General features: G+C 40.1%; 1 protein-coding gene across 1 annotated transcript in view; it reads right to left on the bottom strand.

Annotated features, from left to right (window-relative positions):
- The window catches only part of banp.S (BTG3 associated nuclear protein S homeolog), a gene marked incomplete at its 5' end in the record, with an annotated part of 187468 nt that extends 184202 nt beyond the window's left edge, over window positions 1–3266 (bottom strand). Inside the window, 1 exon segment of the mRNA NM_001095794.1 lies at window positions 3075–3266.
- Window positions 3267–17677: the final 14411 nt, after the last annotated feature.

Genomic DNA, 17677 nt, shown 5'->3' with positions numbered 1-17677 from the left:
AGCGTCTTAAGCTCATTACACCAGTCACTGCAAAAAAATGAAGCTTTTAGAAAAGGTTCCGTCCTTTAGGCTCAGCGTGTATAGAATAGAAGTATAATACTTACAGATTGCACCCTCTCACAGAACAGCAGGCACTAACACTGTGTGGCAGCAAAACGAGGGGAGAACGAACGCTGAGCGAAGAATCGCAGGCGTTTTTTCCCCGCTTCCGCATTTATTTGAATCTTGCGCATGCGCATTACCTTTCCGCCATTTTGGAAGGGTCCGTCAGCGAATTTACTGCGCATGCGCCGGTTGTGTCCGGCATTGCGGCTTACCACGCTGATAGGCAACGGATGGCCAAGGACTCGCCAGTCCCTCCGGAGACTCCCACAAGCGACAGCTCGGTCCCGGAGCTTCAGTACATGAGATGCTTTCTGCACTGGCACGTAAGGGGGGAGTTTGCAGGAAGAAAAAAAGATGGCGGCAGAGGGGAGGGGCCTCCTTTTATTTGCTACTAATTCCTGTTCCGTCCACAGACAGGAGGGATTAACCCTAAAGTGTCCACTGCCATGTGAAGGGAATAGGAAACCTGACTGTATGTAGTGGAATTCTCCCTTCATTTACTGCTGTGGATAGGAATTGTCAGATGGTCCCTAACTGCTCTGCAGGGAAACAAGCATACTTATGAACAGCAGGGCGAGCCCCCGCCTTACTTCCCAGCATTTCAGAACTCCAGCAGCTTTGTTTCCCTGTAGAGCAGTCCGTGACTGTGTAGACATTTGTATTGGATTTTATTTTTGCCTTTACATCCCCTTTAATGTTTCCAACTCCAGCAGCAGGCACAAAGATCATGGTGCCAGATGTAAACAGATAAACTGGGATTCTATTTGGAGGATTATTTTGCTGCAGCCACAGGTTCTGCAGAGTTGGAGAAAGTTTGTATTAAACAATACAAAAACTATAAAATCCACATTAGATTACACGACAACACAGAACCCAGTGCAGTCTGTGTATTCTGTTGCTGTATCAGCTTCTGGCTTGTGCTGTTTTGATAATTTATGATGATCCCTAAGCAACAGCCCAGACCACACTGAGCATGGGCACAGTCTTAGTCTTGTAAAGATGTTAAACAAAGTAAAAAGATGACAGCCCCTTGTGGCCAACTTTGAAAGCATTAATCATTTGTTTGATTAGGCTTTGTGGTACAGTAAGTTCATGTTTAGTATACAAAATACAGCATTACGAGCCTTATTCTATTTTAGACTTTCCTAATAGCTATGACACACAAAGCTACTTGTAGCCTGGTACATGATGTGGCTACAAAACACCGGAGAATACCCTGCCCGCCGCCAAAACTAACTTCCGGTTTAGAAGGCTGGCAAGGAGGAGATGTCGAGCAACGCACATCGGATCTTGCAGTTGCCTTTCGGGAAAGACAGAGTACATCAGGAAGCTGTGTTTTGTAATGGTATTTTTTTTTATTAAGCATTAATCATAGTACCAGAGATAGATCTGCAGGTGGAAAAGGGTAGAGTGAATTTTGAACTTAAAAAAATGTTCTGTTACTGGTCCGTTAATTAAAGGGATACTGTCATGGGAAAATGTTTTTTTTTTTTTCAAAATGAATCAGTTAATAGTGCTGCGCCAGCAGAATTCTGCACTGAAATCCATTTCTCAAAAGAGCAAACAGATTTTTTTATATTCAATTTTGACGTGGGGCTAGACATATTGTCAATTTCCCAGCTGCCCCAAGTCATGTGACTTGTGCTCTGATAAACTTCAATCACTCTTTACTGCAAGTTGGAGTGATATCACCCCCCTCCCCTTTCCCCCCCCCAGCAGCCAAACAAAAGAACAATGGGAAGGTAACCAGATAGCAGCTCCCTAACACAAGATAACAGCTGCCTGGTAGACTCAATAGTAAAAACCCATGTCCCACTAAGACACATTCAGTTACACTGAGAAGGAAAAACAGCAGCCTGCCAGAAAGCATTTCTCTCCTAAAGTGCAGGCACAAGTCACATGACCAGGGGCAGCTGGGAAATTGACAAAATGTCTAGCCCCATGTCAGATTTCAAAATTGAATATTAAAAAAATCTGTTTGAAAAATGGATTTCAGTGCATAATTCTGCTGGAGTAGCACTATTAAATGATTTTGAAAAAAACATATTTTCCGATGACAGGATCCCTTTAAGCCTTCCTTACCTGAATGACCATGCTACACATTAGGCAAATCAGTTGCGCAGACCTGCCACCCCGCCCCTTCAGTTCTATAAGAAACCTCTTCTATAAGAAACTGATCACTAGCAGTCTTGCTTACCCTACACCTAGGATTGCCAAAATGATGGCTGATCCCAATGTTATTAACAGGGAAAGAAAGATAAATATATAGGAAGGCCGGTGGCAACCCTACCTACACCATAAACACAGCACGAGTGCCCTTCACTAAAGGCAGATATTAAATGTAGTAATAACACAGACCTCAAAGTAATTGAACGTAGCAGGACGAATCAACAAAACGTCAAAAATTGAAAGGAAAAGGAGCTCCAGCAGATTGACTGAAAACATTTAATCCAGGTAGAAGCCTTTAACAAGTTGTGCTGCCACTACCTGGAATAAATGTTTGCAGTCAATCTGGAGCTCCTTTTCCTTACAATTGTTGATGTTTTGTTGATTCAGCGGAGCTCCTGCACAGAGCAACTAGAAGGAATTGCACATATACCTTTCATTGTTTTGTACAGACCACCAACCCCATTTTTTTGTTTTTTTGGACGCACCCAGGGAAGAGAGGGGGAGGATTCCTACTATGTCACTGCACGACCATCCTAATTTCACTGGGTGTTTAGAACACGGGCTAAAACCTGTTATCTTATAAGATGATATAAACCAGTGCACACTGGAATCACGAGAAGCAAATTATGGACAAGTGTGGGCCCGATACACGTCCTAAACCTGGGCTGGGCCCGGTACGGTGTCTCGGAAGCCTAAAGGAAAAGAGACGACAAAAGCTATTCCCTAAAGGAACGCGTTTTACTGCACAGAAAGCCCGCTCACAGCAGCTCATCCGCAGCACTACAGCACGATTCAATTACCGTTTGGGGGCGAATTCTCGTGTTGTTTTGTGGGCGATAATGGCGTCCTTCCTCGCGAGAGAATAAAAGGCCTCCTCGTTGAATCCCGTCTTCCGTTTGTTTAACACAGCGCCTTCTGCGGCTGCTCAATGCACAAAGCGCATCGCCGCGGCTTCCTAGAGGCGATTCGTCCCCCCTGTGACGTTCCTCGCATGTGACGCCCTGCATCATCGTCACGTGGTCTATACTAATACTGAAACCGTGAGCGCCTGTGGAGTTGCTGCTCAATGACTGAATAAAGTCAAAATTTCTCTGTTATGTTGTTTTATTTAATTGTAGATGTGTTATTCACAGCTACAAGGTACTTCAGTTATCTGCTGCTGGTTCCTCTATCCAGCACAATTAATTCCATCCAGGATGTGGCATTAGGGTATAAAAGAAATAACATTGGGATCAGCCATCATTTTACCCGCCATGCCAGTAAAATACGACCAGGTGGCAACCCTATGTGGCATCCTTGCAACAGGATCTTCACAAACTGGCAATCTGGGCAGCTAAGTGGCAAAAAAGATTCAGTGTTGATAAATGTAAAGTCATGCACCTGGGATGTAAGAATATCGAAGCCACTTATACCCTTAATGGGACTGCACTAGGCAAATCCATTATGGAAAAGGACCTTGGCCTCCTTGTAGATGATAAACTTGGCTGTAGCAAGCAATGCCAGTCAGCAGCATCAAGGGCAAATAAGGTCTTGAGCTGTATTAAAAGGGGCATAGAGTCACGGGAGGAGAGGGTCATTCTTCCACTGTATAGAGGACTGTTAAGGCCCCATCTAGAATATGCCTTCTTGGTCTTGGTCTTCATTGGTCTCCAATGTTCTAACAGGACATTATTGTATTAGACAGGGTACAGAGAAAGCTGCTTGGTAAAGGAATAACCGGAACTCTGCCCCAGGCCCGGACTGGCAATCTGTGAGTTCTGGCAAATGCCAGAGGGGCTGCTGTAAGGTCCCATAGACAGTCACCATCTAGTGGGCTGGTGGAGGACTATTTGGGCCTCTGTGACTTGGAAAGCCAGGGCCTATTTTGATTCCCAGTCCAGACCTGCTCTGCCCCACCCTACATCTCTGAACTCATCTCTGTATACTCACCCAACCGCCTACTACGCTCCTCTACTGACTTGCTACTCAACTTCTCTCTCATTACCTCCTCACATGCTCGCATTCAAGACTTTGCAAGGGCTGCACCCCTCCTCTGGAACTCTCTCCCATGGTCTGTCCGACTTTCTCCCAACCTTTCTGCTTTCAAGAAATCTCTTAAAATGCACTTCTTTCGAGAAAGCCTACCCTCACTCTGCTTAACTACCAAACGCAACACCACATACAGTGCCACATTTCTCACCCACTTAATTCGATCTTGCCCACTCCCACACCTTGTGTATTACTCCCATCCCTTTAGAGTGTAAGCTCTTTCTGCATAGGGCCTTCCTCACCTTTTGTACCTGTATTGATTGTGATGTATGTAACTCCATATGTTCTATGTATATAATTTATGTGATTTAGTTGTATAATCACATTTACTTTACAGCGCTACGCAATATGTTGGCGCTATATAAATACATGTTAATAATAATAAAAATAATAAAGTGATGCAGCAGTGGCAGAATCGCCGCGTGTAGGGGACACCAAAGTGAACATATTTAAACCAGCAAGCTAAGAGCGCGCATCACTTATGCCCCTGATGAAGCCGGTAACGTGGCAAAATGCGTAGGGCGGCATAGGTGGACTTTGGCATGACAAGCTCCTAATCGCTCCCAACATAGACAGGCAAGTTGTGCCTTATGGGAATCAATGGAAGGGAAGGGGGCTTCCTTAACTGTTCTATGACATGCCAAATTGAAATGGCTCATTAAATACTGGCCAGAGTCAGCAGACTAATAGTGTGAGTCCACTCAACAACCATATGCAAGTTTTTATAAACAATGTGTTTTACGGACACAGTCTGGCACTGTTCAAATGACTGCAACGCAGTGGGTTTGTCACTTGATTGGATTGTAGTTTGATGTGGCACATTAGGTTTTATCTAAGACAGTGATCCCCAACTAGTAGCTCGCGAGCAACATGTTGCTCACCAACCCCTTGGATGTTGCTCCCAGTGGCCTCTAAGCAGGTGCTTATTTTCGAATTCCAGGCTTGGAGGCAAGTTTTGAACTGAAAAAAATGTTTGAAGGTGAACAACCTCTTTAAAGGAGAACTAAAGCTTAACTAAAGAAGTAGGCTAGACATTTTGTACATGATGTTTTGGAGTTCTGTTCCAGCCCAAAGCAACCACAGCCCTTTTAACAGTGAAGATCCGTGTCTCCAAAGATGCCACAGTAGCTCCCCATCTTCTTTTCTGCTGATTCACTACACATGCTCTGTGCTGCTGTCACTTACTGAGCTTAGGGATCCCCTCACAATATACAGTATACATATAATAGAAATGTTACAATATAAGGCTGATTACTAATTAATACAGATAATTACTACATGGCAACACAGAAACCAGTGCAATTAGCAATTAGAATTGATATAATCAGCCCTGTAACAAAAGCTTATATTACAGGCCAATCTTATTTTCTGCTTGAATGATTTGTGTCGACCCCTTCTCAACAGCTGCTCAGAGCCCACTGAGCATGTGAGTGTCACAGACACTTTCCAAGATGGTGACCCCCTGTGACAAGTGTGAAGTCCTGGATCATTGCTGCTATTGACAAATTGAAACTTTAGTCTGGTGCAGTAAGTTAAGTTCAGTTTATAAAATATGGCAATTTTAGCCATATTAGTGTTTAGGATTTAATTCTCCTTTAAAGGTTTGATAGAACAGTATAAATTTTTTCTATAGGAGCTGACTACTTAATGGGAAAAGCAGTGGCAGAACTACTGGAGGTGCGACTGCACCAGGGCCCGCACCCCCTTCAGGCCCACCGGCGGCACGCATGTGAGTGAATCCGTAACAAAAATCACTTTTGGAGGGGGGGCCTGGCTGCACGGACTGCACCTGGTCCCCGTGGGGGTAGTTACATTATTGGGGATAACTAGCAGGACCTTTTAAGTTGTAGCTACTTGCTGCCCTACCATAGACTACTGAGAATGGCGTCTACTAAAACACACACATAGTATCTTAGCCAGGGCCGTTCCTGCCATGAGGCAAGGTGAGCACCTTGCCACAGGCAGCAGTGAACAGCCAGTTACAAGGGGTGGCAAAAAGCACTCCCATGAACCAGGGATTTACATCTCTGCATGTACTGCAGTTCTGCTTATTGAATGTTCTTTGATAGGACCCACCAGACCTGTGCATTTATCCCTGCATCAGCAACATTTCCGTAAAGCCCAGCTTGTATGAAAGAGCTATGTAAGAGCACTGTCCAACTCTGCAGGATCCCCTCTGAATACTACCATTCAAGAAGCAGAGTTGCTCAGAAATGAATCTTTTACATTGACCAGGGTTTTAAAGGGGTTGTTCAACTGTCACCTTATTTTTAGTATGTTGTAGCAATTTTTCAATTGGTCTTCATTATTTATTGTTATGGTTATTGAATTTATTTATTTTTCTTCTGATTCTTTCCAGCTTTCAAATGGGGGTCACTGACTCCGTCTAAACACAAATAATCTGTTAAGATACAAATGTACTATTATTGCTACTTTTTATTACTCCTCTTTCTATTCATGGCCACTCCTATTAATATTCCAGTCTCTTATTCAAATATCTGCCTGGTTGCTGGGGTAGATTGGACCCTAGCAACCAGATTGCTTAAATAGCAATCTGGAAAGATGTTGCAAAAAAGGCTAAATAACTCAAACTACAGATAGTAAAAAAAAGCAAACCAATTGCAAATTGTCTCAGACTACCACTCTCTACATTATACTAAAAGCTAACTCAAAGGTAAACAACCCCTTTAACAGCAGTACAATTGTAGACTTGCAGAGCAATATCTTTTTGCTAATGGGATCAGTAACCTCCATTTAAAAGCTGAAAAAAGTAGAAGAGGAAGGAAAATAATCAAATATTAAAGTCCAGTTGCTAAGATATGAACAGATAACAGCATTCTAAAAGTGAACTATGAATAAATGGACTGCCTTAGAGAGTACAGACACCACAGCTTCACAGGTCTTATGCCTTCCCCTAGCTTATATGGGTTGGTGGATTTTGATTGTAAGGCTTTTTAGTACAGCATCATTTAACATATTGTGACACATAATTATAATTCTTTAAGATTAAAATAATTACAAATATGTGCAATATTTCTAATTATATATATATATATAGTCACAGCTTTAGATAATTTGCAATTTGCTCACCAGAGGGCATTAGAGAATCATATTGTTCAGTTTAGAAGATGTATGTTAAACTTATTAAATTATTATAACCAACTTACATACATTTGCATGTATTTGTATTGTATTGTATTTGTAAGTGCAGTATTGTGCCAAGTACAGTCAATACAATTTCTCTGTGATTGTTTTACTGATCATGCTAGTCATACTTAAAGGACAAATAGAAAAAAAGTTAGTAAAAAGTTGTCATAACCATATCAATTCTTGCAGAATTTTTTTGATGCAATTCTTTACTTTTTATAGGAATATGTTTACTCTGTTCATGACAAAGTAGAACAATTTTTAAGTGCATCAGTTACATTTGCAGTACCGGTATTTAATATGTAAATTTGTGTCATTTTTTTAAGGATGCACTTACAGAATTTAATTACTTTGATGAATCTTGCCTTCTGCCATCCTGCTGTGATTACTGGACCTATTCAGGATCTTTAACTACTCCACCACTGACTGAATCCGTGTATGGGGTATTATAAAAAAAAAACAAATTGAAGTTGACCACAGTCAGGTGATTAAGTAGAATCTGAAGACCTTTAGAACTCATGTCTACATAGAGCAATGTGATATGCAGACTGGAGCCACAGTAAGCTGTATTACTTAAGGGCTTAATCAGCATGCAAGATTCATTTGACTGCTGCCAAAGCTCATGTTGAAGCTCAGGGGCACTGAAAAACAAATACAAATTTTATTTAAACCATTTTTGGTGATATGTATACAGTGATTGTAATCTCCCCCCCAAAGCTGCTCTGTAATCAACTTGAATTGTGAGCCTGTTTTGGAAGCTGTAGATGCTATAAATAAACTGGTTTTCAGGTCTTCTCCTCTCTTTCTCTTATACCTCCTTGTTACCTCTGCCCATTGAACATTGTATACTCTGACTGACCAAGCACCCACCTCTGGCTAATAAGGAAGGAGTGCAGGTACTTTTGTGAACTTATATATATATATATATATATAAAACACACAGGTAAGGCAGCACTCACTTGATCAGAAAACGTGTATTAAATATAAAACATCAGGCTACGTTTCGGGCATGCATCGTGCCCTTTATCAAGCCAAAGGTTACACATGGTTATATATATTGTATTGCATTGACAACACATGTCATTCAAACATTTAATTCCTCCTAAAAACTTTGTTTTGATTGGTAACCATTTCAAATTTTTCTCTTAACCCTTTACTTTTATTATTATTTATTTATTTGTAGCTGCTTTTGCAGGATTATCTTCAGTGCTGTAGGAAAAATACATGGTAGTCAACTTCCGTCCTTTGCAGCTAATCACACTGTGCATTCATCTTTGGAGCCAGCTTTGCAAATATCTCACAAGAAGAAGTCAGAAAAAATCTAGATAGCGTATATTTTAAATGGAAGTATGAATTCAAATCAAAGTATTGCATATGAATGCATGGATTTAAACAGATTGTTTTAGTGTATGTGGAGTGTATAAATTAAAGTTGTACACAAAATGTATCAATGGTTTGAAAATACAATGGTCTAAAAATGTAGTTGTTTATAAAATAATGGCCTAAGATAATTGTTGTTCCCAATACTTGGCAATCAAATGCAATTCAAATATCTTTTATTTTTTTCAGTTAAATGTCAGTAAAGGGCAAAACAATGCAGGTACAGCTAAATTGAAAGCCAGGGCCCGCACCCTCTCAGGGCCCCCGGCAGCTTGCATGCCACTCTCTTCTAAGGGAAATGTGGCCGTAAATGCGGCCGTATGGAGGGGGCCGGCCGTACGGAGGGTGTGGGGCCCGGCTGCACGTCCCGCGCCAGGGCCCGCCCCCCTCTAGTTACGTCTCTGTGAAACAACAAATGAATTGCCATGTATAAGGACCTTATTTATTTATGTTTCCATTTGTTACATTCAAAAGTAAAACAATACAATGGCAAAAGAGCCCTAAGATGAATGCGGCTCATAGCAAGAGAAATGTCAGGAGTTAATATGGTCCTACAGAAATCCACTTTACTTGTTAAGCTTGCCAATCTTGCCACTCTATAACCATAAATCATAATTTCCCAAATCATTAGATCTCGACACTGATGTCAGTTCACGATCAAACCTGAGGAATATGCAGACTACAAGTGACCTTAACTATATGGTGCTAGTGCACTTATAGTCTATCTATAAGAAATGGAATTTGCAATTGCAAGCTATGTGCATAGAGTGGATTTATTGGTTAGAAACAAAAGAGTATCACACTTTCTCTGGAATGGACTGAAATCAATGATTTATGGTTTAATTCTCATATTTAATGTTCTCAAATATGGTACTATACAATATTGTAAATGGGGGGTTTATATAAAAAAATTAATTCAACCAATAAAAAGAAAGTATTAAACCCACACTCTCTGTTTACTTTATTTGTCACAATTACTATGAAACAAGGATTAATAATAAAAGTGAAAGGTGAAAAAGTGCTTAGTATTAGTGCAAAAGAATTATATACTCGATTTATTGCTAACACACAATTTAATTGCTAGTAGTTTCAATTAATTTGTGAATTCATTTAACTGCTTAAAACTTATATTTCAATTAATAACTACAATTATCAATTCATTAATTAAAGTGCCAGTGCTTGCAACAGTATAAATTAGAATATAAATTAATCCATGTGTTAATTAAAGTGCTGAATACAAATCAAGTGTTATTTCTTAAAAAGATCTTTTTAAAAATATTAAGTAGCTAGCATTTCATGAATTAAAAGATTGAAAATAGAGTAGAGGGGGAGTTGTCCCAAAATCTACCGTCTTAAATTAATTCATCTAGGTCCAAGAATAAATTCCAGTCCCTGGAAAGAGGTTTAGATTCCCATCCATAAAAATTCAACCTATTTTTATGCAAACAATTCAGTCTTTGAGTGCTTTCTGTTTGGCTTAACTGTGCTTCCTCTGGCTTTGTGGGAAATGGCCTTTTGTATTCTCAGAGATAATTAGAAGAAACTCTCCATTTGCAGCATGTTCAAAGTAGTTGCTTCTCTTTGGCTGGTGTAATTAGGTCATTCCTTCAAGTGTATACTGTAGCTCAGCTGTTCCCTCAGCAGGCCCTCATGCTGCTAAACATTTGGCCGTATTTCCATATTTCTATGAGAAAAAAGAGGCTAAACAGATTAAGGTGACCAGAGTTTTGTAAAGAAATCCGGGGACAGGGGAGAATGTTGCAATTTTTTATACCACGCCCACTTTGTAAGACACACCCCCACTAACCACTCCCCATTTTATAAATACACCCTTGGTGAATATTTAAATGAACTTGGCAATTCCATGTACAATACCCCAGAATTCATAGTAGGGTAGCATAAAGGTAAATTTCATGTACAATACCCCCAGAATTACAGGTAAGGGAAGGGTTAATGGTGGCACAATGGGAGAAACTAGGTGAAGCAGCTAAAACTTTGCAAGAGCATTGATGAGGGAATAGTGGGGGGAGTGAAACTGAGTGAGACAGACAGAGAAAAAAACCAGAACATTACCAGCATTCTCAGCCTGCCACTGATCATCTGGGAGGAGGGGGGGGAGAGGGGGAATCAGGAGCATACTGGATACTGCAACACAATCCTGCTGAGGTGCATAGGCGCTCCTTTCCTCTTCAGCGTCTCCTCGTGGCTGTGCTGGTGATGTCATCAGCCTCTTGCCGGATGCCTGCTTGCTCTCTCCTCTGCCCCCTTCCTGTGGAAATATGCAATGCGGGCCGGATTGGCTGCTTCAAGGGTATTTTTTTAAGATAGTGCTGCAGACGGGGACGCTTCCCGGGGCAATTTCAAACGGGGACCGAGATCCTGAAACGGGGTCTGTCCCTGTGAAACGGGGTCTGTCCCCGTGAAACGGGGATGAATGGTAATCTTAAAATAGATGGAATAATAGATTATGGTATGTAAAGAAAAGGGACTAGAAGAATAGAGGTTGAGTGAGAAGAGGGAGAATAATAGTACTGAGAGGGGGCCTCTGGTCTAAGGCTTCTGGGTGGGCCCTTGGTTTTTATTTTTATACTGAACAATTCCTTTATTCCTTTATTTTTTATTCATTTACTTTCCTTTAATTCAATGTTGATTAATGTGCATGCATACATATTTACAATGACAAGAAGTCCATGTTTGTGAACGACAAGAAAGGGGGGTTGTTTGGAGTGCAGCTCACAGTAGCTAGTACTTTGCCTATTAAGAGGCTTAAATTTTACTCAGCCATAACTGCCTTCTATAAATTTGCAGACATTATTCCTTATTTATTATTATTTATATATTTATTATCTTTATATCGGTTAAACATAAAGCTACAAGGACATAGGGAGCAGCATGTTTCTCTCTCTCTTGATTAAACACTTATAAAATTTGTGGGAATATTTTTTCATGTGACTAATTTGTAAAGGAAGCACTAATAGAAAAATATTCTGTGTCAACACAAAGTTGCTTGTGTGATCTTTCCAAACCTGCTTTTAGTGGGAATTGGCGAAACAAAACCTAAATGTTTGTTTATTATCTGCTAAAATCTGGCTTTGCCCTTTTCAATTGTTAATATCAATGCAATGATGTGCAATGCTTTTGTATATTCTGCATTGTCAGATCCAGCTTGGCATAGTCCAACAGAATTGCTGAATCTTTAGAGAAATTGTTTATGATTTTAAATGACAGAAGGAAAAAGGAAACCCATTTTTGAATAGGTACATAAGTACTTGCTGACCAGCTTTCCCACATTTGCACCTGAGTGTTTGTAGTTTGACTGTGCATAATACATTATAGCTGGGGGCTGCTCATGGTGTTATGTTTTGACCTGTTTTCAAGGCACAGTGCATTCTTAAATGGGCATTGCACCTTGAAAGTGCAGCAAGCAGGGGCCATGTACACATAAGGATTGTAAATGTACTACACAAATGGTACCCAATGTTATATGATGGGTACAAGTACAGTGGGGCCCATGTGCTGTATTTTCAGTCCATATTTAATCTATCATCCGCTTCCCATCCCCACTTTGTGAAAAGGGAATTCTGCTAACCACATTTTTTCTTTCTAGGAAAGTATTGCTCCTTGAATGTATCCTCAACTCTTACTAAACAGCAAATGCTTTCTATCCAGATTTTGTGTAACATTTTTGATATACAACTTTCATAATCACATTTATTTCTAACAAAATCTTGGTTTTGGGAGCAAATTCAACGGCCTTTATTTGTATATTTGTTTAAACAGTTTTTTTAATTAATTTCCTAAAAAAAGAGGTTATAGTTACACAGCAACACAAATTCTGGCTTGGTGTATGTACTGTATACTGTCAGACATGTAAGTAACTGTCTGTGTCACTGCAAACCAGTGCTCTCTTTAACTCTTAAATAGTCCATACCCATGATGTTTCTAATGTGCAGTTTGTGTCTTTCTCTCTTAAAAAATCCCATTTGTAATGTATTTAGTATTGCTTATTTTTAAGAGTTTTATGTCCTGAATTACAAATGTTTATACAATATCTATCTCTATTTGTATTCATGTGTAGAGTGTTTACTGTGCCATTTTGCAGAAAATAAAACTTGTTGAAAGCATTTTTAGTGTGATTCATGTGTGAAAAGAAAAACGGAGACGTCTTTCAGTGACCAATCTGAATATGAACACTTCTAAATTGTCTATGAATAATGTTTAGAAACACCTGTTTTTTGTGAAATTTCTTCCTGAGGGTTGCTATTGCTGCTTATTTTTGCAAGTGTAGCTTAGGCTGCTGGCACATTAGACAGATTCTCAGACTGAAATCCTCTTCCTGTGCCATCACCCAGTCCAATAGAGTGGCTCTGGGTGCAGGCACATCGGCAACCTGATGAGAGCATAGGGGCTGATTCTCAGCCTGCAATTATTAACAGGTCGACAATCCTGGTGTGAAAGTAGCCTGGTGTATGCAGGAGATGTGAAACCTGCAGCCTAAAACTTGTAAGGGGGCCAGAGAGGCCCAGAACAAATTTTAAGCAGGTATACAGTACCTCAAAAACCAGAATTGCACTGTTGAGCTTCATTCTTTATGGCATTACTAAAACGCAGTTCATCAGTTGAGATAGTCCAGCACCACATACAGTGCTTTTTAGAATCCTGATGAGGAACACAAATGGAAACTGGTTTCCCTAGTATGGAAACTGCATACATCTCCTACAATTTGCCTGTAGCACTTAGGGGTCTGTTTGATACATGTATTATGTATAAATAAATAGGCTGCTGATCTCTGGATTTTTCCCTTTTAAAAGAACTTGTTTTGAATGTTATCATATGTAACCTTTGTATTCACGGTTATTGCTAATTTTATAGCTTAATATCTAAGGCTGATTATCTCACCCTGAATAACATGGAATTTGATTCCACAGAGCAGTGCTGTCCAACTTCTCTGGTACCAAGGGACGGAATTTTTATGGCCTACGTGGTGGAGAGACGATAATCGAAGCCCATGTTGACCATGCTACCTTTTAAACCACACCCACGTTATTTCAAGAACTTTTAAGACCATATCCACATTAATGGTGGCAAGGTATGGGGAGAATGGGCTGAGGCTGTAGACTAACACCTCTGAAACTAAGACACCTCCCTCTACTGGGAACTCCAAAGTCCCACTTTTTCTCTAGCAGGCAATACAGAAACTAATCACGTTTGTTGATCCAATGCTGAATTGTTTTATTGCTGCTTCATTGTTATAAATTCTTAAATAAAAACCTTGAAAAAAAAAAGCAAAGGACAAAGTACAGAGCCCAGGGGTACTCCACCAACAACACTGGTCCAATTAGATAATGTTCCATTTACCACCACTCTTTCAGACAGTTTTCTATCCAAATACAAATATTATGTTCCAGGCCAATATTCCTTAATTTAACCATTAACCTTCTGCGTGGTGCTGTATCAAAAGCTTTAGCAAAGTCCATGTAGATCATATCCACTGCAATTGCAGAGTTGAGGCTCCCACTAACCATCTCATAAAAGGAATTTAAATTAGTCTAGCAAGATCTATTACACATAAAGTCATTCTGGCACAAACTTACAGTATTATGACTTGCAATGAAGTCAAGTATCTTATCCCTTAAAGGAGAACTAACCCCCCTCCATAAGCCCCCGCCCAAGCTTCCAGACAATGTCCCCCTTCCCTCTCCCTCCCCGTGATGTGCTTTAGTGTTAAAAAATACCCTTTTAAAAATACTGACCCTTAAATGCAGAGAAGCGCAGTGGAGTGCCCAATCGACATCTTCCCGATCTTCATGTAGTCTTCAGGTCTCTTCGCCGTCACAAGGAATTGGCGTCAACTGTGCATATGCAAATTGGTGTTGAAAACAAATGCTCTTTAAGGCTACAAATGTATTGTTATTTGTGCTTCTTATAACTTATCTTTCTATTCTCAGTCCCTCTCCTATTCATATTCCAGTCTCGTATTCATATTGACGCATGGTTGCTAGGGTAATTTGGGCCCTAGCAAACCAATTACTGAAATTGCAAACTGTAGATCTTCTGGATAAAAAACAAAATAACGAAAAAACCACAAATAATATATTTGTGTGGAAGAGAAAGATTGATTCATATGTTCTTGAGGCACAGTGTCCAACACAGCCTTTAAGTGTCGACATGTACTTACAATCTCTGGTGCAGGAGATAAAGTTTTGTCTGAAGGATAAGACTTTTTAAATAAGATCAAATGTATGTCAGAAATGGACTCTTGCTCTTGTAATCTATGAACAATTGATATTCAGTCCTATACTCATGTATCCTACATGCTCTAGGCATTAAAGGAACAGTAACATCAAAAAATAAAATCAATTCAAAATGTAATTCAAATGTACTGTTGGCCTACATTGATAAAAGTTATGCGTCTGCTTTAGAAAGACTTCTATAGTTTATGTAAATAGGCTATATTGTGTTGCCACGTGGGCAGTTATTCAAGCTAAAAAGGAGTAAAGGCACAAGATCTTTAATTGAATACAATTGGAATCTATAGAGTGCATCTATTATCTGTATGTAATATGTGCTTTAAATAGCTCCCCCAGTGGCTACACAGCATCTTCTTTATATAACGCTGTATTTGTGTTTCTAAAGCAAACAGCTGCTGATGCCCCTTTTTAGACAGCGCATAGTGAATTGTCAAATGAGAAACAGAAGAAGGGCATATATTTAAGAAAATTATGTGATTGTCAGGTAGGCCTGTCAGATAATTTTCGGTAACTAAAATTTACCCATGTGTGGCCACACATTGTTGAACCTTGGCCTGCGGCAGATTTTGGCACCAAAGACTGTGTGTGCCTGCACCTGGGCCAAGACAGTGGTTCGAGTGCAGACAATGAAGACGGTCGATGCCTTTGTAGGGGGTGATTCTCCCCTGGGCTGTGGTTTCAGAAGGCAGAGAATCAGCCTTGTGTGGCTATATTTTGTACGCAAGAGAGGAGTTTCAATTTGTAATGCATATAATCCAAACGATCCTACAAAATAGTTCAGTTCACAATATTCTCCAGCAGATGGCATCTCTTAACAGCAAAAGATCTACTACAGTAGAATCTAACAGAAAGCATTCCCTGATAGTCAAAGGTCGCAAAGAATGCCCTGATTTATTTACACAGACATTGGCCTAAGTATTGTAGTTTGCAAACCTGACTAAATAAACTCCCTGTACATTGCACCTAAATAGACGCTGCTGGGGCATGCAAGGAATGGGTCACCAATAAGCACAAGCTGCAGAATTCTGTGCTAATTTGACTACTGTTCAATAACTGTTAAAGACCCGACACATTTAGTTTTTATTATTTTGGTTAGTTTGCTGCCTAAAGCTACTAAGATGTGGCTTAGGAAATCTAAATGAGGAAATCGTGTTAAAGATTCCTACAGAAGTCCCTTGTATTCTTGGTTTCCCCTTAGGTTGGTGATCCCCAACCAGTAGCTCGTGAGCTGTTGCTCTCCCACCTTTTGGATGTTGCTCTCAGTAGCCTCAAAACAGGTGCATGTTTTTTTCCGGGCTTGGAAGCAAGTTTTTATTGCATACAAACGAAGTATACTGCCAAGTAGAGTCTCCTGTAGGCTGCCAGTCCACATAGGGGCTACCAAATGGCCTATCACAGCCCTTATTTGGCACCGCAAGGGACTTTTTCATGCTTGTGTTGCCCCCCAACTCCTTTTATGTTTGAATGTGGCTCATGGGTAAAAAAGGTTGGGGACCTCTGTACACTAGGTTCCATATAATTATAATAATATTGCCTACTATACCAAGATAGGTTATTAAAGGGTATCTGTTGGCAAAATATATTATCCCAAACCAAAAGTGTGGGCTAATAGCCTCCCCCTCATCCCCAATTCTGGTAACAGTTGTTTTTTTTTTTAATTGCCCCCCCGCCAGCACTATGACAATGAGATCTCGATGTTAGTGGTCATGTCGGTCAGAGCGCATGTGCATAACGCACTTCTGACATCACGCGCATGTGCATAATGAGCAAGTTATAGGAATGGGGGTCCCCTCGCACACACTGGCTGTCCAAATCTTGTGAAACCTGGTGCTTGATGAAGGAGGTATTGGCAGCCTCCACGACACAGAAATAGAAAATCACTGGCACAACAGGATATTCCAAGCAGGGAAACCCTTGCTCGTTTATTTGCGGATGCAACGTTTCGGGCGTAACCCCTTTGTCAAGCATACCGGAAATTAATGCTAGTAGCATTTAAAAGCGTATCAATTAGACCTAATTGGTAAAAGTGATTATATAATTAGTGAAAAATACATAGTTAATAAATACTAAGTGAAAAATGCCATAAATACGTAGTTAGTAATCCAAAAGGGGAACGTGTAGGAAATGTCTAATATAACCATCAGAATAATAAAAACAGATTAAAACAACGTAGAATGTCCTGTGTAATATCAATACGAAAAATTTTTTTCCAGTTCCAGATGTATCTTTCCAATAATGAACCTTGTGAATGATTCAAGTGATAGAGTGTCCAGAGTGGTTAAAAATAATAAAATGTCCAGTGCTATAAGAATATTCGCTCATTATAAACATGCTTGTTTCTCAACATGGCTGCTCAAACTGGGTGATCCCTCCAGGTGTGGGTGGGTGGCCTAGCACTGGAGGGAGGCATTTTTAAAAAAAAACTACTGTTTCCCCCAACTGGAGCCCGCACCTTTGGTTGGGGCTAATATATTTTGGCAACAGTTGCCCTTTAAGCACATTTGAATGAATGAAGGTAGATTGTGATCACTTCTGGTCACTTTAAATTGAATACACTAAGGGGTCTATTTATCAAGCTGTGTAAAACAGTGGCGGAG

The sequence above is a fragment of the Xenopus laevis genome, chromosome 4S (assembly GCF_017654675.1).
Source record: "Xenopus laevis strain J_2021 chromosome 4S, Xenopus_laevis_v10.1, whole genome shotgun sequence".
NCBI classification, from domain to species: Eukaryota; Metazoa; Chordata; class Amphibia; order Anura; family Pipidae; genus Xenopus; species Xenopus laevis.
Note: the sequence above shows the minus strand (reverse complement) of the source record. Positions and strands in the feature narration are given on the sequence as shown.